Here is a 20,749-nt window from a genome sequence, read left to right on the forward strand (position 1 = left end):
TTTTGGTGCTTCCACATTACAGGCCTTGCACATGCTTCACACAATATTATCACATGAAATACCCTATATACTCAAGTATAAGCCGACCCGAATATAAGCCGAGGCACCTAATTTTGCTGCAAAATACTGGGAAAATTTATTGACTCGAGTATAAGCCGGTTCACCACACCACAAATCTCCTGGTGGGCCGGAGTGCGTCCCTCCTGTTCCCCTACCTACCTAGGGTGCTGCCGAGAGGCAGAGGCTGGTGGTGGCAGCGGAGTAAGAACAAGCAGCCTGAAAGGGCTGCTTTCGGGCTGCTCGTTCCTCCGCGGCCGCCGCCGCCGACAGCTCCAATGGCAGAGGAGGAGGAAGGAGCAGCCCGAAAGGACCCTTACTCGAGTATAAGCCGAGAAGGGCTTTTTCAGCATAAAAAATGTGCTGAAAAAGTTGGCTTATACTGGAGTATATATGGTAGCTTTTTTTTTTGCACCTGTTTACCCCAACCCCTCATGCATCCGTTTGATATTAAACCTCTCCACTGGAAACTGGACAGTGCATGACCAGTGGGTGGTCCTTGTTATCACCTTCCTGCACCCCGAGTTCTTTTGAAGACAAAAATATCTGGGAACACTCTTGTGTTAGGTGCCATGCCATGTCCTCCAGCCAGTTGAGACTGAAAACTGGGACGTGCATCTTCCTGGCTCTGCTCCCGCACGAGACCACAGTGCGCCAAAACAAGATGTCCCGATTTAGTTGGGGCAGTTGAGGGTTAAAAGGTAAAGGGACCCCTGACCATTAGGTCCAGTCGCGAATGACTCTGGGGTTGCGGCGCTCATCTTGCTTTATTGGCCGAGGGAGCTGGCTTACAGCTTCCAGGTCATGTGGCCAGCATGACTAAGCCACTTCTGGCAAACCAGAGCAGCGCACGGAAACACCGTTTACCTTCCTGCCGGAGTGGTACCTATTTATCTACTTGCACCTTGACGTGCTTTCGAACTGCTAGGTTGGCAGGAGCAGGGAATTAAACGATAGATCATTCATCTCACACCTACCCACCATTAATAGGGCTCCAGTGGTTTTAAGAATGGCGAATCAAGTTGACAGATCAGGCTTTTCTTAGTATTGCATCTCTAGCAGGTGTGAGGCTTCTGCTTGCCATATGGGCCTGTTAAAACCACAGAATCCTGCTTCTGCTCTGGCTGCAGTTAACAGTTGGTGGCCCTCGAATCTCACATGCATGTCCAAGTCCATCCAAAGACACACCTAGCCCTGGCTCTTTATGCAGAAGGATGCTTCTGTGCCCAGATCACACCTTGCTGGAGCATGCAGGCAAGTTATACCTGCCAAAAGGTGGCGGCACTCCTTGAACTGTACAGCAAAGCTGACAAAGAAAAGGCTGTGGTATATAAGGATAAAGGCAGAGGTAGATGGGTGGGGTTGGGATTAATTCTGAATTCTCTGACTTGCGTATTATAGTTATATGCTGTGGTTATATGCTGCCTGGTAAGGTAAGCAAACAGGGCATTTTCTTCTTACAGCAATACCTTAGGGCGAAATTACATACTGACATCATCCATGGTTTCGTTTTCTTTTTTAAAAAAGTGTGCCTAACCTGGTCACTTGCATTTTGAATAAAAAGCAGGCATGGGGTCCTGATCCATAATGTGTCATTGATGCAAGTTGGGGGTCCGTGCCTGTTTACTGCAGGAAATTGTCCTGTGGCTGGCAGCATATTCAAGGGCAAATAGTCATGTACAGAGAAAACCCAGCAGGAAGCCAATGCTGGGCCTGATTTGGAGCAAAATCACTTTCTGGATAGGGGCCTCATGGCAGCTTTTTCTTCAAAGCAGTCAGCTGCACATCTGGATAGCTCCATTGGTTAGAGCATGATGCTGACAATACCAAGGTTGCAGGTTCGATCCAGCTGCATATTCCTACATTGCAGCGGGTTGGACTAGATGATCCTCAGGGTCCCTTCCAACTCTACATGCTTTTTTAAAAAATAAAAAAATAAAGCATTAATAATGTAACCTGTTGTTTGGCCCAACTCTTGGAAGTGCTGCAGGGGTTTCAGAACACAAAAACAAAGAATGATTTACTAAGGATTTTTTTAAAGCATTAGCTTCCATTTTCACATATCAGACATCTGCCAATGAAGTTCAAATTTGCAAAATGGTTTGCAAATAGGTTCTTAACTTATTTAGCCTGGGAAATTGGGGGGTGGGGGCATTTCAGGAAAGAGCACACTACAGCTCTTATATTTAGGAGTTTCTACAGTTTGATTAAATCCAAGCAATTCAGTTTAAACCTTTTGAAAAATGAAACACTCATTTAATAACCCTCTATTTTCCTTCTCATTAACACAGAGCTGGCTTTTTCTTAGCCCTTAGCCCTGTAGCCAGGAAGACAGACAAGAAGTTGCTTGTTTAGCTGTCAGAAAAACCACGCTTTGGCTAGCCTGTGCAATTTGTTCAAGCCTGGGAATCTGAATTTTTCCATCCAGAGAGTGATCAAAGGGGGAAACGAATGCAGCCTCCTGTATCCACAACACAATCCCTCTCTATATTCATCTTCCACAAGCATTGTCATTCAGCAAGAAATGTAGGTGGGTGGGGAAGCATTTGGAGGGGGCACCCAAACTTCAAAGGGCAAAGGAATGTTTAAAATTCCTCTTTAGAATGTTTGGATAATGTTTGCAGCTTTGGCTAATTGCTAAACTCGGGGACGGGTGTCCTTGGCAGGGTCAATTGCCATACCATTTGCAGTTGGGAGTTGATATTTCTGTGGTCTTGTGGCAAAGCAAGCGAGCAAAGAGGTGAGCGCGTTTCGTTGGGCACAGCCCAAAGTCTTCCATGATAGTTTAATTAGTGAAAGGCCTGGATGAAGAGGAATGTTTTTTCCCTGGCACCTAAAGATATGTAATGAAGGTACCAGGAGCCAACACAGAAAAGACCTGTTCTCAGGTTGCCACCCTCCAGACCTCTCACAGAGGAGGCACGTGAAGCAGGGCCTCAGATGATGATCACAGGGTCTGGGTTGGTTCATATGGGGAGAGGCGGTCCTTGAGGTATTGCAGTCCTGAGCCATTTTAGGTTAAGTATTTTCAATTGGCAAAGCTAGACAGCATCTTAAAAAGCAAAGACATCACCTTGCCAACAAAGGTCTGTATAGTTTAAGCCATGGTTTTCCCAGTAGTGATGTATGGAAGTGAGAGCTGGACCATAAAGAAGGCCAATCGCCGAAGAATTGATGCTTTTGAATTATGGTGCTGGAGGAGACTCTTGAGAGTCCCATGGACTGCAAGAAGATCAAACCTCTCCATTCTTAAGGAAATCAGCCCTGAGTGCTCACTGGAAGGACAGGTCGTGAAGCTGAGGCTCCAATACTTTGGCCACCTCATGAGAAGAGAAGACTCCCTGGAAAAGAACCTGATGTTGGGAAAACGGAGGGCACAAGGAGAAGGGGACGACAGAGGACGAGATTGGACAGTGTTCTTGAAGCTACCAGCATGAGTTTGACCAAACTGTGGGAGGCAGTGGAAGACAGGAGTGCCTGGCGTGCTCTGGTCCATGGGGTCACGAAGAGTCGGACACGACTAAACGACTAAACAACAACAAACTTTCAATTGGGCCTGGAAACTAACTGACAGCCAGTTCAGTCAGGTCAAGATTGGCATTATATGCTCAAACCTTTCTGAAGCTGATGGAAGGCACTCCATGCCATCAAGGCCACCTGACCCTCAAAGCAACAGCAATGGATCTAGAAGTACACACCTGCCCCTTCAAAGAGAGTGTAACCCCATCAAGGGCATACAACTTCCCAGTCTAGGGAATCACAAACTAATAGTGCCTCAGTCTTATATGGATTAAGCTTCAGGTTATTGGCTCTCATCCAGTCCATTAGCGAGGCAAGACAGTGGTTCAGCACATCCCCTGACTCACCTGCAGATGTAAAGGACAATGTACTCCAAACCTGCAGATAACTCCTAATTCCCTCATAGAGTTGGATTTAGTTTTAGCTCTCTGTTTCTATATATCAGTTATTGGGTACTTTGCGTACATACCATGCACCATACACATAACATTCCCCCAAAGAATCCTGGGAACTGAAGCTTTTAAAGGGTCCGGGAGCAGTAGCTCTGTGAGGGGTACACTATATTTCCTACATGCTTTAAATGTATGGTGTGTATACAGCTCAATTGTTATGTGTTAATGCATACAGTGGTATCTTTGGTTGTGAATGGGATCCGTTCCGGAGGCCCGTTCGCAACATGAAAAGAGTGCAACCAGAAGCACTGTATCTGCGCAGGTGCGCGGCGCGATTTGGCGCTTGTGCACAGGTGCGAAGCGCGATTTAGCGGTTCTGCACATGCGCGAGTGGTGAAACCCGGAAGTAACCCTTTCTGGTACTTCCGGGTCACCGTGGGACGTAACCTGAAAGAACGTAACATGAAGCAAATGTAACATGAGGTATGACTGTATTGCAGACTGCCTTGGGGACCCCTTGAGGGTTGAAAAATGAAGTAGGGGAACAAACAATTCATTAAATAAAGAAAGCCACCTGAATTCATTTCAGCTCGGTATGTTCTGACCCATCTCATTCCTCACATTCAGGATTTACAGTCGCACCTTGGTTCTCAAACACCTTGGAACTCGTACGTTTTGGTTCCTGAATGCCGAAAACCTGGAAGTAATATAAAAAAGCATCTTGTGGTACCTCATACACTCCAACATTTCTCCAATGAAAATAGAGACGTCTTAAGGAAAAGGACAGAAGGGACGCGGGTGGCGCTGTGGGTAAAACCTCAGTGCCTAGGACTTGCCGATCGCATGGTCGGCGGTTCGAATCCCCGCGGCGGGGTGAGCTCCCGTCCTTCGGTCCCAGCTCCTGCCCACCTAGCAGTTCGAAAGCACCCCTAAGTGCAAGTAGATAAATAGGTACCACTTTATAGCGGGAAGGTAAACGGCGTTTCCGTGTGCTGCGCTGGTGCTGGCTTGCCAGAGCAGCCTTGTCATGCTGGCCACGTGACCCGGAAGTGTCCTCGGACAGCGCTGGCCCCCGGCCTCTTAAGCGAGATGAGCGCACAACCCTAGAGTCGGACACGACTGGCCCGTACGGGCAGGGGTACCTTTACCTTTACCTTTAAGGAACAGGACATTCCAGGATCAAATCAGAAATCGGGACGGCTTCTGAAATCCAGGACTGTCCCTGGAAAATAGGGACATTTGGAGGGTCTGGCGCACAAACTTTTGTGGACTACGACATACTTTGCTGCATGACTTTTGCGTGTCTCATTTCCCCTGTAACTTAACTCTTATTCTCTAACTTCAGAAGCTTATTTTTAGCTCCTGTTTCTGGGTAACTTACAAATGGCTCACCTGGCCTAATTAATTCCAGATTTCTCTTCAGCGGCTTTAAAGATACCGGCAAATGCAATTATTTTTGAAAGGCCACAGATCATCACAAAGTGAGTTAACAGCAGAGGTTCCACGGGGATGTTCATATCTACAATGTTATGGGATTATTCTCTCTCTCTTACCGCTTACAGCCGCTCCTTTGCTATATCTATACCTTTTATCAGAAATGGCCTTGTCAGACATCATGCTGGGAAATGCTATGGAAAGATGAGAAATTAGATTACCATACCTACAGGACGATAAGATAAGGCAGAGTAAAGGAAAAGGGGGGAGAACGGTAAAGAAAAGGGCGTGCTCCCTTTCACAGCCTGATAGTTTCATATTTTAAAATCATTTTTATTCCGTTCCGCATCCCTGGGCTATGACACCGCAGAGCGGCATCCATTTGATCTCTTCAGCAGTTGCCAAATAACCTTCCTCGAGGGCACCCGTGATTGGCTCTGCTTGTTGCTTTTCTGCTCAGAACACAAAGTTCATCCTGTTCTCATCAATGGATAATGCATTCTCAGTTCTGCATCGGCACAGGATGTTGAGTGTATCTCCAGTTCTTTGGAAGGGGAAAGTCGAAGACATCTTTACTTTAACTAACAGGAAGAAGTCCAACCTGGGGGTGCACTGCAGCAAAGCAAAGCAATCTACCCCTTGTGTTTAAAACCTCCTGAATGGTTTTTAGATGCAAAGAGAGGAACCTTGAACTTCTCTGCACAATGGCTTTGCTGGCTTAATTTAAGCCATGTCTGCCGCTGTTGCTTACTCCATTTCCTGTCTTTTTGTGCATGTTGTGCGGTTTGGTTCTAATTGCTTGGAGCATATTTCTGTCTGGCCATCTGCCCTCATTCCGGTCCTCCTGTATTCTCTGTCTAGATAGATAGATGCCACTGCGGACTTTCCACTTTGCTTTTGGGACCCACCGGAGGCAAATTATCCCTCCATGTCCTTGAATGTTCTGTTCCTGTGTAGCTCACAAGTGCCAACATTATATCCGAATTACGAGCAGCATCTGCCCCCGAGGGGTTTGTAACCCTGAGGTTTTTACTTTGTAAGATCAAAGCCAAATAAAAACGTCTCTGTTTCAAGCTTGTAACTTGCGCTTACTTACTTTCCTGTTCGTTTCCTGATTTGGCACAGGCTGCCTGTGATCAGCTTGGGTGACTCATTGAGTTTCTTTAGGTCTGCACCTCAAAAAAACAGGATAAAAGCAGTTCCTTACTTTCTATGATGCTGTCAGGATAAATAAATACACTCATGAGAGTGACAGATATAGGAACAGGCTGTGATTGTGCATCAAGTAGTATAAATCCGCCCTGTTGATTCTACTTTTCACATAGCCCATTACTTCTCCTCCCCCTTTCTGTCATCGTCCATATAATTTGCCACAGGCGAGATACTGTGCTGGATTATCAATGGGCAAAGTGTTCCATCTGCCCTGCCCCACAATGCTCATGAGACCCTTGTAAGAAAGAATATTAGCAGGAAACCAGTCTTTTAGTGTGGCAGCACCTACACGTTGGAACTCCCTGCTTAATTGATATCAGGCAGATGCCTTCACTGTACTCTTTTTGCTACCTGCTAGACAGCATCTTAAAAAGCAGAGACATCACCTTGCCAACAAAGGTCCGTATAGTTAAAGCTTTGGTTTTCCCAGTAGTGATGTATGGAAGTGAGAGCTGGACCATAAAGAAGGCGGATCACTGAAGAATTGATGCTTTTGAATTATGGTGCTGGAGGAGACTCTTGAGAGTCCCATGGACAGCAAGAAGATCAAACCTCTCCATTCTTAAGGAAATCAGCCCTGACTGCTCACTGGAAGGACAGGTCGTGAAGTTGAGGCTCCAATACTTTGGCCACCTCATGAGAAGAGAAGACTCCCTGGAAAAGAACCTGATGTTGGGAAAATGGAGGGCACAAGGAGAAGGGGGCGACAGAGGACGAGATGGTTGGACAGTGTTCTTGAAGCTACCAGCATGAGTTTGACCAAACTGTGGGAGGCAGTGGAAGACAGGAGTGCCTGGCGTGCTCTGGTCCATGGGGTCACGAAGAGTCGGACACAACTAAACGACTAAACAACAACAAGAAACATTTTTGTTTAGCCAAGCCTACCCAGATATGTAGCATGTTGGTGTGTGTTTTTAATCTGTTTTTAGTTTATCATTGTTTCTTATGTTTTAAATAGTTGTTTAAACTGTTTTTATCAATAATTTTATTGTTTTATTCTTTTTGTAAAATGCCTTGCAGTTTTATACTATCAAGCATTGTATACGTTTTATGAACTAAATAAAATTAAAGAGGCGCTACCCCCCCAAAAAAAATTGCCCTTGCTCTCTTTGACATTTGTGGCAGGAACACAGATGTATTTGACTTTTAGTCTTCTTTAAAATGTTAAGGTTTCATTGTCTTAAAATTTTGTAAGTAATATTTTTGCTTGAATTTTATTCTGGTCAGAAAGTGACCTAAAAAACCCCTCTAACATCTTATTATTCTCTAAAACACTATGCATACTTCCAGATATAATGAAAGAGGAGGTGTTTTGTCAACTCATGTATATAGCCTATAGGCCATGATTATGCACAGTGAGAAAGCCAGACTGAGCGTGCATATCTATTCATAACATAACATTTGCATTGGGGCCTATGCATGAAAAGCTGTTTCCTGGACGTTATGTAGGTTAATGCATGCCTGATTTAGGCCTATGTATGATGAGCTTTATTTGTGCAGACACTGTGTAAATATTTATTCCATGCGTAGATTCCAGCAGGCCTGAAAGTAGGGCGGGCATATCTGGTGGGTGGACTGTGGTATTTGTTCTTATGTGGTGATGGCTACCAACTTGTAAGGGCATTACAGGAAGGTTAGGCAAATTTTTGGAAGATAAGATGGACAATGGCTTAAAACACAAGGACTATGTTCTCCTCCCAGTGTTGTAGCATACCTTCCAAGTGTCCCAGTTTTCCAGGGACAGTCCCGGAATTACAAAATTTAATTTGATCCCAGAAAGTCCCTGTTTCCCCTGTCAGTGCTGCCACCACCAAGGTTAGGCAGGAGGATGAGCCAGGGCTTTTCCTGAGTGGCGGCTGCAGTGGCAAAGGTACACCCTGGTGCCTCTCCATGGCCACTACTGCTGGCCTCCTCCCTTGGGCAGCTTGTAGGAAAGGAGAAGGAGAGGCTGTTGCCACTGAGGCCCAGCCCTCATGACGCACCGGCTCCGAAGGGCAGGCAGAGGGCAGAGCCACCTTGGGTGGGAATATTATTTTCTCTTCTTTAGAATATATGCCAAAGACTTTTCCTTCACTAGTGGCCTTTGCAGATTCCTCTGCACTGTTGATTCTAGTGTCCTCTTTGCTTCTCCAGATTAGAATTCTCAGCAAATATTTTGCCATGCTGCTTTTGCATCCTTGGTGGCCGGCAGCTGGGCAGCTTGCTCAATACTGAATCAAGCTCAACCCCTTGGCTGCTCCCCCCCCCTCTTTTCCTCCTATCATACTTTGCCGATGACTTTTCCACTCTCTGCAAATCTTGTCTCTGAAATTCAAATCAAGGCCATGCTCCCTGTGCTGGCAGCAATCCAATAGAAGAAAAAGATCAGCCAATAAAGGTGAGTTTTGATGAGAAGAGAAATTGATCTGCTGCCCCGAAGGGGATTCAGACTGGGGAAAGTCAGTATTTAATTTTATCCGATATATTCCACCTTTTCACCCTTCGTCTCCGCCCCCTGCATCTCATCAAAACACTTGGCTTCTTTTTTCTCTCAGATCAAAGTGCCTTTGAGCTCCACATCTAGATGATGCACCATCAGCAGAAGAGGAATTATAGAATATTATCACTACTCTGGCCAGAGCGGGGCCAGGAAATTCTGCTGCCTGAGGCAAGATCCCACCCTCACCTCTCCCACACATTTCATGCAGAGAAGCCGACAGGAAATGGGACAATGCCTTCTACCACACTTGATGGCAGGAGGTTAGCTTAGAGGGTACAAAGCAGGCCATGTGGCACACAGAGATCTGCTCATTGCCTTCCCCCTGTGCCTCCGTCTATCTAGTGATAGAGCTGTCCCTGACTCTGTTACAATTATCAGTATGCCCAGCTCCATACACTTGATATTTGCTGCCCTGGGCTCCTACCGGAGAAATGATGGGATAGAAATTCAATAAATAAATAGATGAACAAACAAACATAGTACAGTAGGGTTGGGTATCCTCAGCCTATAAGGTAAAAGGTAAATGGTAAATGACCCCTGGACTGTTAAGTCCAGTCAAAGGTGACTATGGGTTTGTGGCGCTCATCTCGCTTCAGGCCAAGAGAGCTGGTGTTTGTCCACAGACAGCTTTCTGGGTCATGTGGCCAACGTGACTAAACAATTTCTAGCACAGCAGAACACTGTGACGGAAACCATAATGCATGGAAACACTGTTTACCTTCATGCCGCAGCGGTACCTATTTATCTACTTGCACTGGTGTGCTTTCAAACTGCTAGTTTGGCAGAAGCTGGGATAAAGCAATGGGAGCTCACCCTGTTACGCAGATTCGAACCACTGACCTTCCGATCGACAAGCCCAAGAAGCTCAGTGGTTTAGACCACAGCACCACCTGTGTCCCTTTACCTTTTACTTCAGCCTATAGGGCAAGTTTGGCCCACCAGACCTCCCCATTTGGCCTTCAAGGACATTTCACCTATACGATGCCCACCTGATGTCATCTATGTCATGTCAGGCAGGTCTTAAAGTGAGCTCCTGATTGTTCCTTTCCTGGATCAAGGTGTGCTCTCCCCAGTGCATCAGCTGATGGTTGAGGGAAGTGTGCCTTGCACCAGTAGTGTTTCCCATTGAAACAGCTGTGAAAACGAAGGGGGAAAGCTCAATTTTAGCAGCTATTTCAATGGAAACCACTTGGTGCTACTGGAGCAACAAAGCCCCATAGCCTGTGGCAACCAGCGGTCACATGCCTGTGAAGCTTTTCACATTGGACTTTGACAGGTGGGTGGGATGTCAGGTGATTGACAGGTAAGATGGGCTGCCCACTTGTCCAAAGTGGCCCATGGTGGTTGGGTCCAGATAAGGAAGGGTGTGTGGCCTCTCAAGCCCAAAAGGTTCCCTACTCCTGTAGAAGAGTAGCTGATCCAAATAGCACCTTGAGACTCTGAAAGGGACGAGAGATCCCTTTGCACTGCACTGTTAAATCAGCAGTGCAAATTTCAGTTGTTTTGCACATAGCTCCCAAGTGAGTGGGCGATTGCATAACACATAAAACATGGGGGAAAACTTACTTTCCACCCTGCTTAATTAGGTACGCATCATAAATACTTTGGATAGTCTGGTGGTGCGGTTAAATGCCAGCGGAGGCTGCTTTTTTCTACCTTGCCATTTCTTTGAGTGGCAAGTCATTAAACCTGACTATCAACAGATATTCCGACAAGTGCCTGAATGTCTTGACAGGTGCACAATTACTCCGGCATGTGGTCCGATTAAATTAAAATGAATCATCAGAAATTCCTTCGGTAGGAATTGCATGTGAACTCAGCGAGCTGTAAAATACACTCCACTTACACACAGTAAATTGATTCAGGTGCGTGCACTTAGTCGGGCATGTGGACAGCCTGGAGTGGCCTCTTTAGATCTTGACATTTTGTGGCAGCAGATTCAGTATTTTCAGCCCAGTTGAAAGCATAGCTACTTGGATGTAAGATCCTCTGCTGTGCGAGAAAGGCAGAACGGAATCTAAATCTGCTATAGAACCTGCTATTATAGCATTCCAGGAACTTGTATATGCTTGTAGAAGAGCATCAGCAACTGTTGTCCTTAATCTCGTGGATCTTTGGGTCTTTTCCTCCATCTCTGTTGAGCTCATTAGTTCTATGCTTTGGACAACTGTTGTAATAGACGATTAAATAGGAACATGTTTTAGAATTGTTTGTTAAAAACAGACTCTTCTACTTTTAAAACTGGGCGACTGTTCTTTAGGGGCAATATTGCTTTAGTTCGTATGAGGGTTTTTATGGGGGGGGAGTTATTCAAAAGAGAAGCAATCACAACATCTTATTGCTGGGAAACTTTTTTGGCCAGATCTTCATTTCCTCCCACCTCTGTGGGTCAGCTTTGACAGATGGGTGGGGCCACATCTGATATTATCATTATACTACGTGACAGGTCACTGCCACCCACCTGCCACCCACAGGGGCGAAGCAACACTAAGCAGGATTGAACTCTCTGCAGATGAGCAGATAGTTCAGTCCTGATTTCCGCAAGGGTCGGAGTAGCATTAAACTACCCACTCATCAACTGATAAGAAGGTGGGTGGGTGGGGTTAAATCCTGCTGCCTTGGCTGTATGTGCCAGTTCCCTGTGGAACAGAATTGAACCCTGCCCATACCCATCAGTTGATGGCATTTGCCCCTCAGAGTGGCATCAGATGATTGACAGAGGAGCATGGTTTCGGGAAAATATCCTAGTGGGTGAAATTCAAACTCCCAGCAAACTGTGGGCTGGAGGTTTGCCACCCCATCTTACTGCTACCTAGGAGGGAGCTTTGGGCTTTAATTACATGCAAATATCAAAGGCAATATCAAGACTGGGCAGAGGGGCAAGTGAGTTTGCATGTGCTACAAGATATGGAAAGCTTTCTAATTTGGGGTAAAGTAAAGGTAAAGGGACCCTTGACCATTAGGTCCATTCATGACTGACTCTGGGGTTGCGGTGCTCATCTCGCTTTATTGGCCGAGGGAGCCGGCGTACAACTTCCAGGTCATGGGCCAGCATGACTAAGCCGCTTCTGGCGAACCAGAGCAGCACACAGAAACATCGTTTACCTTCCCGCCGGAGCGGTACCTATTTATCTACTTGCACTTTGACGGGCTTTCGAACTGCTAGGTTGGCAGGAGCAGGGGCCGAGCAACGGGAGCTCACCCCATCGCGGGGATTCAAACTGCCAACCTTCTGATTGGCAAGTCCTAGGCTCTGTGGTTTAACCCACAGCGCCACCCGCGTCCCCTAATTTGGGGTACATGGGGATAAATGAATGCTTCTGGGAAATGCAAATTTTGCTGGTGCATGAAACATCTATTAATTTTAATTTAAGGAAGGGGGGGGGAACGGGAAAGGGGGGTAGCCTTTGCCTCCTCCCTCCAACCCCTGTGGAATTTTCAAGAGCAGATCTCCCCCATCTCCAATTCTCCATCTCATGCTATTGACATCCCCACCTCTTCGCTGTACTTCTTAGTGCACTGCAATATTTCCAAACCGTTGAGTGCATGACTGTTTTTTAAACTGCACCTCCGGCTGTTGCTACTCTCAGTCAATACCGTTGACATCATTGTTTCCATAGTGCGCCATTGTTCCCAGCCGACACGAGTTTGTGTGTGCATGGATATTTGTTCTTTTCATGATAGCTTTAGCATTTCAGCATAGAGGAACTGTGCTGTTTGGGGAGTGTGCACTTGTTTCCAGTCACACCCAAAGCCAAGATTTAAAACTCCGGTGACAGGTTAAATAATGTTCCTGTGTCAACAGCAGCCTGCTTATTATTTATATGTCGATACCTTTGCTCCTGCAAGTCCTTCCCCAAGGTGACAGCCTTGCTTACCCCCAGCGATAAGGACACTTGGATATCTTACGGAAGCGGGACTAGTCTGACTTCACAAGCAACCAAGGTGTTGCATGGTGTGGTAATATTAAGAGCACCAGGGGTGTGTGCTGTGTTACTTAGCCAGATATCTGCCGTGCAGCCCCTTTAAGAGTAATAGCCATAACCCAGACTGTTCACACAGAGAGAACTTCCTAGGTCAGTCCCATCAACTATGACCAGTGGTCAGAGATTGTGGGAGTTCATAGAAGCATAGAATTGCAGAGCTGGAAGGGACTACCTAGTCCAACCCTCTGTAATATTTTGCCCAACATGGGGCTTGAACCCACCACCCTGAGATTAAGAGTCTCATGCGCTACCGACTGAGCTACCAGGGGAGTTTTGAAATCCTCTCCTCACAGGGGTCTGGAACCTTCACTATAGTGTGTGTGTGTGTGTGTGTGTGTGTGTGTGTGTGTGAATGACTCTTTACTCCAGCCTTTGACTCCTAGGATGTTTGTTTTCGGGGGGGGGGGGGAGGACCAAACCATTCCTGTGGCTGTACAGTGGTACCTCAGGTTAAGTACTTAATTCATTCTGGAGGTCCGTTCTTAACCTGAAACTGTTCTTAACCTGAAGCACCACTTTAGCTAATGGGGCCTCCCGCTGCTGCTGCGCTGCCGGAGCGCGATTTCTGTTCTCATCCTGAAGCAAAGTTCTTAACCTGAAGCACTATTCTGGGTTAGCAGAGTCTGTAACCTGAAGCATATGTAACCCGAGGTACCACTGTAATTTGCTTTAACAGATTTTAATACTGAATTTTAAATTGTTGTAACTGACCCTGGAACCTGCTGGTGAGGGGCAGGTAATGAATAGAATAGAATAGAATAGAATAGAATAGAATAGAATAGAATAGAATAGAATAGAAATCTACTGAACAAACAAGCATTACAGGGAAGACCACTTGGAGAGGGCAAGAGATCTTTCAGGGAAGCTTGCAATCCATTATTGATCTTCTGGGCTTCTCATAAGTTTCCAAGAAAGCTCCTGGGAGATAGTTCAAAAATCACTGCAGTGAAACAGCAAATGGGTTACTGTGGAATCCTATATAACATGACTCAGAAGTAAGCTCCACCATGTGTTTTATGGGGCTTACTCCTGGGTAAGAATGAAAAGATTGCAGCCATATGGATTTGACAGTGACAACTGCAGAACACATTTTGAAACTCAGGTGTTCTAAATATAACATACCTGTACTCATTTGAAACTTGAGTTTCTAAATGTGTTCTGCAAGTGCTTCTTACTTACAGAGCACATCTCTAAATATAGGGGCAAACGTACACATTGCCCTTTTGGTTCAAGACACCAGCTGAGTCAACCTCATTTAAAATGAGGTTTCTCTTCATATTCCCAGGTAATTTGCTTTCTCAGTTAGAAGAAACAAAGAAACCCACTTGCTTTGTCATGTCGAAGATATGCACACCAAATAACTTCCTGGGAAAGACACGATCCCAGATTTCCAGTTACAAACCCACCTGGCCTAACAAAGCTCTATGTTAATATGTTTGGGTTCATCATACTTTGACTTCTCATACCTAGAAGAACCTGGACAGAAGTACTTGGGGGAGATCTGGAAAGCCTCACCACACCGCTGAGCAGGGGGGAGATTTCCCCCCTACCCAGCAGCAAAGCTGGTTGGTAGAACACCTCCCCTCTCACCGACTCGGCTGGAGGCAAAGCATTCTGCAGAGCTTGCTTTGCAGCCAGTCCGCCTCTGCTTCTAGAGGTGGTGGAGACCAGCGGCAAAGGCAAGTGGGAGAAGTTGGCCGATGCCCCATGGGTGGTGCAGCCTGAGGCAGCCACTTCCCCCAGCTAATGCGTGGGCTGGCTCTGACCCCTAATGCTCTATTATTGTGTCAGGAAGATGCTAGAATACACCCACAAATAAACACTAGTTGTGGGAGGGGGCTGTTGCCGTAGCCTAGTGCAACAACTCTGGTGGGGCAAGGGAGCAGAATTTTGTGGGGGGAAAGCACTGAAAAGTGTGGGATGAATCAACAGTTAATGGAAAGATGTATAAACACTCCCACAAGCAAGTCAGATGACTGCTCACTGCCATATGAAACCTTAGGGGGGGGGGAAATCCAGGTATGTAGATATGTTATTGTTATGCATGTTTGTGTTTTTATATTGCAAACCACCCTATGATCCTCTGATACAGAGCAGCATAGAAACATCATCAATGAATGAATGAATGAATGAATGAATGAATCAATCAATCAATCAATCAATCAATCAATCAGAACAAATGTTCAGTGAAGCCTGGACACGGTGTAACCCTCACATAAGCTTTGTGCAAACAAATCAAGAGGAATGCTCAATGAACAGGTTCGCTGATAAAGCTGTAGGTAAGTATGATGTGTGACCACATGGCTGCTTTGTAATACAGTGGTACCTCAGGTTAAGTACTTAATTCGTTCCAGAGCTCTGTACTTAACCTGAAACTTTTCTTAACCCGAAGCACCACTTTAGCTAATGGGGCCTCCTGCTGCTGCCGTGCCACTGGAGCACGATTTCTGTTCTCATCCTGAAGCAAAGTTCTTAACCTGAAGCACTCTTTCTGGGTTAGCGGAGTGTGTAACCTGAAGCGTATGTAACCTGAAGCGTATGTAACCCGAGGTACCACTGTATAAGCAGCAGCTTCAAGCCTCAGCTGATGAGACATTTCAAAGGCACTCTTTGCAAGCCCTGTGGGGAGGTCTGAAATCCCATTATCATTTTGATTCCATGCAATTAACAGGTGGGCAGCCCCACGCACCAGTCAAATTTGGGCTGCAAGATTTAGGGAAGGGAAGGATCTGTCCCACTGGCCTGATCCAGTTCCCCACCCTTGTTCTGTGTCAATCCGTAGCTTAGTTCAAGGCAGCATAGCAGCTGGAGGCAAGAAGAGGAACCGACAAGCTCTGGGATTCAAGCTGAGTCGTCGTTATGGCCTAGCGCAGGGGTCTGCAACCTTTAAGACAAAAAGAGCCACTTGGACCCGTTTCCGAAGAAAAAAAAACTGGGAGCCGCAAAACTCGTCATTATAAAAATAACTTTTTTGTCACTTTTTAAAATTATTTCTTTGTTTGACCCCTCAGAATTACTCCTCCTCATAGAAATAAACATTAAATTAACAAGTTACCTTTTTGTGTGTGTGTGTTCTTCACTCCCCTTCAAAACAGTGACCAGCGTACATGCCCCCTTTCAGTGCAGTGACCAGCGTACATGCCCCTTACAATGTAGCGGGCGGGCGGGCGGGAAGGTGACGTCGGGACGGTGCGTGACTAACGCACGCACCACCCCCATGCAACGTCACAGCCAGTACAGCGCCCGCCACAGTGGGGAGTGTCGGGGCGCACAATGCGCCTCCTCCCCTTGCTAGTATCCTCCCCGGAGCCGCGGCAAAGGTGTAAAAGAGCCACATGCGGCTCCGGAGCCGCGGGTTGCAGACCCCTGGCCTAGCGTTTCATGGTAACCCACTCTATATGGAAAGAAATCAAATGATGAATAAGGATTTGAAATGGGGTTTTGTTTTGTTTTTTTACTGCTGGTATAATGACAGTGATTATAGTGTTCGTGTTTTATATGGTTTTAAATGTCATAACCCAGCATGGGAAAATACTGTATTTTGGTTGTTGGCTAATACATTTATTAAATAAATAGGTGGCCAGCTTAAGCTGAGTGCTTTTCTGAGGGCATGAATCATGTCCCGAGTTGCGTGGCCTTTCCTCATCTCAGGCCTTTGGGGCATTACACAACACCTCCATCTCTCAAAAGCCATTGAGCCAGCAAGGAACCCAGAGCCATTAGTGTGCTGAAGAAACCTCTTTAGCTGCTAGCTGAACAAAAGGCTAAGAAAAGGTCACCTTCCAATTTGATGCCCATAAGACTATAAGTGAATTATGTTCTGCTACCGGGGTTTATTATTATTTTTGTTTTGTTTTGTTTTAAAAAAACATAATTTTGCTTTTTTTCATTCCAGGCACTCAGACTGCCAGACAAGGGTAATAGTTCCATGTGGGGCTGGAGACGGATTAGTCTGGGTAGATTTCCTGCTTGTCCTCTATAGAGTCTTGCCAAATAATAGTTTTAATTACAGTATCTTGGGCCTCTCCTTAAGCCCCAGTGTTTACTCACTAAGTGACCCAATGCAAAAATAAAAAAGTCTACAGAGAGCAAGAGTTATAGAAGTAGATAATGAGGATTTTGTATATTGTAAAATGTTAATACTTCATGGCCTAACTAAAGGGTTTTGATATATACAATTTATTCCATGCAAAGCGTTTGTGTAAGCAAAATGTCATATCCTCTCAATTGTCATAACTGTATTTTCAGTTTTGAAATTTTCCCCCTGTCCTAGCTATCTTTATTTATATTTCCCTTTACAATGGTGTTTTGATTTACATTTCATCATCTGTTATGGTGCTTCTCTGAAGCTCATATCCCTTATCAATTAATGAGACCTTTGCTACTCATCTTGAGAATTCAAAACAGTTTTTGCATAAACAGGAGTAAGATATACAAGTGTGACAACTGGAGGAGAGCCATATAATGAGCAAGACTTGGCCCCACAATGGTAAATATAATCATCATCATCATCATCATCATAGTAGTAGTAGTAGTAGTAGTAGTAGTAAATACCACTCATCTGACTGGGTTGCCCTGGCCACTTAGATGGCTTCCAACTAAATATAAATGGAAGCATTCTAATAGCAATCTACATGTTCCACCAAAGTAGCTGCAAGAAATCTGTAAGTCGTACGCCCGTCATGTTGTTGCCCTGTGGATGCCCTGCTGTGGAAAGCTTTCTAAAGTTAATAGTAGGCTCCTACTTGGAAGCTCTTCTGCGTACGTGCAACCTCATCTTCCAAATGTTCCCATAAGCCCCACAGCGGAGTAATTTTCTGTTTGGCCTTATAAATCATTCAGTGTGGTTATGATTAGAGATGGGATTCAGCCAGCAGATTCAACTCTTGATTTAAGTTTTAAAACACCTCAGGTGCTCAGATCACAGTTTTGGCAATTTTTCATTTTGCACAACTGTAATATTGGGAAATTGGGCTTAAGATTCAGTTTCTGTTTCTGACGCAAAACCTTTCCCTTCTCCCTCGGTGTTAATTTTTTGTGTGGTTTACTCAAATCTATTCTCCCCCCATAGATAGATGGATGGATAGATAGATAGATAGATAGATAGATAGATAGATAGATACTCACTCTGTAGAACATTAATTACAGTTGTGGGAAGACCAATCTGGATTCGCATGTCGCTGCAAAATTTTTATTCTTCCTTTTCAACCATAAGTGTCCGTTTGAACACTTCAGCCTGTTCCTCCCAAGGCTTTCCCTTGGTTCAAAACGCGTGTTTTGCCAGCTGGTCAGGAAAGCCACCTATAGAAAACATTTGGACATATGGTTTGGATGCTGAATTTTATCAGAGTGAAATATCTCTCAACAGACCTTTGCATTTTTAAAAACAAATCACCAAACATGATGTCAGAATGTTTATTGTTTCTTCCCTGGGAACATATTCTTGGCATCTGGGTTTGATCTTCTAGGTGTGTCTAATTGTTCTAAACCCACAGCTGCACAGTTTTCATTTCCTAGGGAATACAGCAATGGTTTTTAATTTTAGCGTCCCACAACCTTCCTCTCATTTCCCACCTTTGGATATTCTCTGGAGCCCAAAGCACTTTTCTAATTGAATTATGACTATTGCTAGAGAACATGAAGCAACTTTTCCTTCAAACTTCAGTTCAAAAGGCAAACATCGTCTTCATCTTAACGTCACCAAAGTAGACATGAAGTTTCCCAGGGTGGGGGTGGAGGTTGTCATCACTGTTTGGATGCCGACTGCCATTTTGAATAAATATGGTGGACTGAAACATTGCTTTGGTGTGAAGTTGTGACGATTTGCTACGCAGTAGGTAAAAACCAAATGGCACCAGCCAATCAGCCAAATGGACAAAATTCCTACCAGGCCCCTGCCCCAACGGCAGATGACACCATGACAGGCATAGCAAGGTCAACGCACAAGACCCAAATTAAGGGCGGACGGGCAGGTGATCCGGTGCACGCAGCGAAAGAGAAAGCAGATCGCTGCGAGCACTGTTTAAAAAACCTCTGTTCCCACCCCCAAATTGGCAACATCAAAATTACCCCAGCAACTCAGGCTACCAATCCCTGCCAGAGCCATACCATCCCAAACTGCCTGGCAACAGAGGGGTGTCTTGGCTGGCCCCCACCGCAACACATGCTCTCTTTTAATGATAACACGCTTTTTTGGCATGATGGGTCCAAACTCACAAATTACACTATTCATTAAATAGTGTTTCTCAAAATCCTGGGCAGCACTGGGCACTCCCCACTAGTTTATTATATTGATGTTGTGTTTTGGGGATGTGCAACTTCGTATATTTTTAGAAGGTTTAGCTTTACAATTGTTTTTATAGACGTTTCATTGACATCACACTTAACTGTAAGGCTGACTTTTTTTTGTTCTTGGCTCTTTTCTGTGGCTCTTTTTGACCCTTTCTACTGTGTTAAGACTTGCACATTTCCTTTGTAGGGAGACTTGTGTGTTGTGCCCACATTGGGAGTACACAACCTCTTTCCATGCTGGAGATGAAGAAGAAAAAGAAGAAGAAGAAGAAGAAGAAGAAGAAGAAGAAGAAGAAGAAGAAGAAGAAGAGGAGTTTGGATTTGATATCCCGCTTTATCACTACCCGAAGGAGTCTCAAAGCAGCTAACATTCTCCTTTCCCTTCCTCTCCGACAACAAACACTCTGTGAGGTGAGTGGGGCTGAGAGACTTCAAAGAAGTGTGACTAGCCCAAGGTCACCCAGCAGCTGCATGTGGAGGAGCGGAGACGCGAACCCGGTTCACTAGATTACGAGTCTACCACTCTTAACCACTACACCACACTGGCACTGGCAGATGCACCCATGTCACATGTTCACACCACATGGTGGTCTCAAGGGGACATGACATGGGGGAAGACAAGGGAGGAGAGGGTGTTAAGTGAATCTGCCGGTCTTTCTTGTGGAAAGTACATCACACAGGAACTGCAAAAGCCAAGGCTTACAACAAGGATGATCTGGTAAATCTTAGCCATTCTATTGCTGCTTCTTTAAAAATAACAGCACCCTGATAGCATAGATTTCCCAACAGTCACAGCATAATGAGTATGGGTAAAAAAAATGGACAGGTGGTTGATGTTCAGTGTAATGTTTTGGTCCCAGCAGAAGCAGGGCAGGCCCAGCTAAGCAGAGCAGCCAGAAGGTGGAACACAAATTCAGCAGGCTAAGCCCAACCTCAGGAGGTTTGCAACACAAATCTTCAGGCTCTGATCCATCTTCTCTGTGTTGCGTATAACCACATAGATGCATCTCTAGGAAGAGAGTAACTGGAACTCAAGCCCAGGAGTGAATAAGGGACAGATGCACATTTGCAAAACCTTTCTTTTAATTTTTCACTAGACAGTTCCTGCTGGATAAGCAGTCTGCATTGCCCCAACACGTAAGTTTAGCTGAAGACAGAATGGAAGGAAGCTTCATTCAGCAAGGTGGTGCTTTTGCACCCAAAACCATTCTACAAATAAGGTGCCTACAGAAGACATAAATGTGTTAACACATGAGCATTTAAAAAGCATCTTCGTTCTTCGTTATTACAGCACTGGTTAGAGTAATGGGAAATCAGCCAGTTGTATATAAATGGCGCCCCGGGCAATCAAGTGAAAATGTGTTGCTGTGAACTGAGCT

The sequence above is a fragment of the Podarcis pityusensis genome, assembly GCF_964106645.2.
Source record: "Podarcis pityusensis genome assembly, chromosome: 11".
NCBI classification, from domain to species: Eukaryota; Metazoa; Chordata; class Lepidosauria; order Squamata; family Lacertidae; genus Podarcis; species Podarcis pityusensis.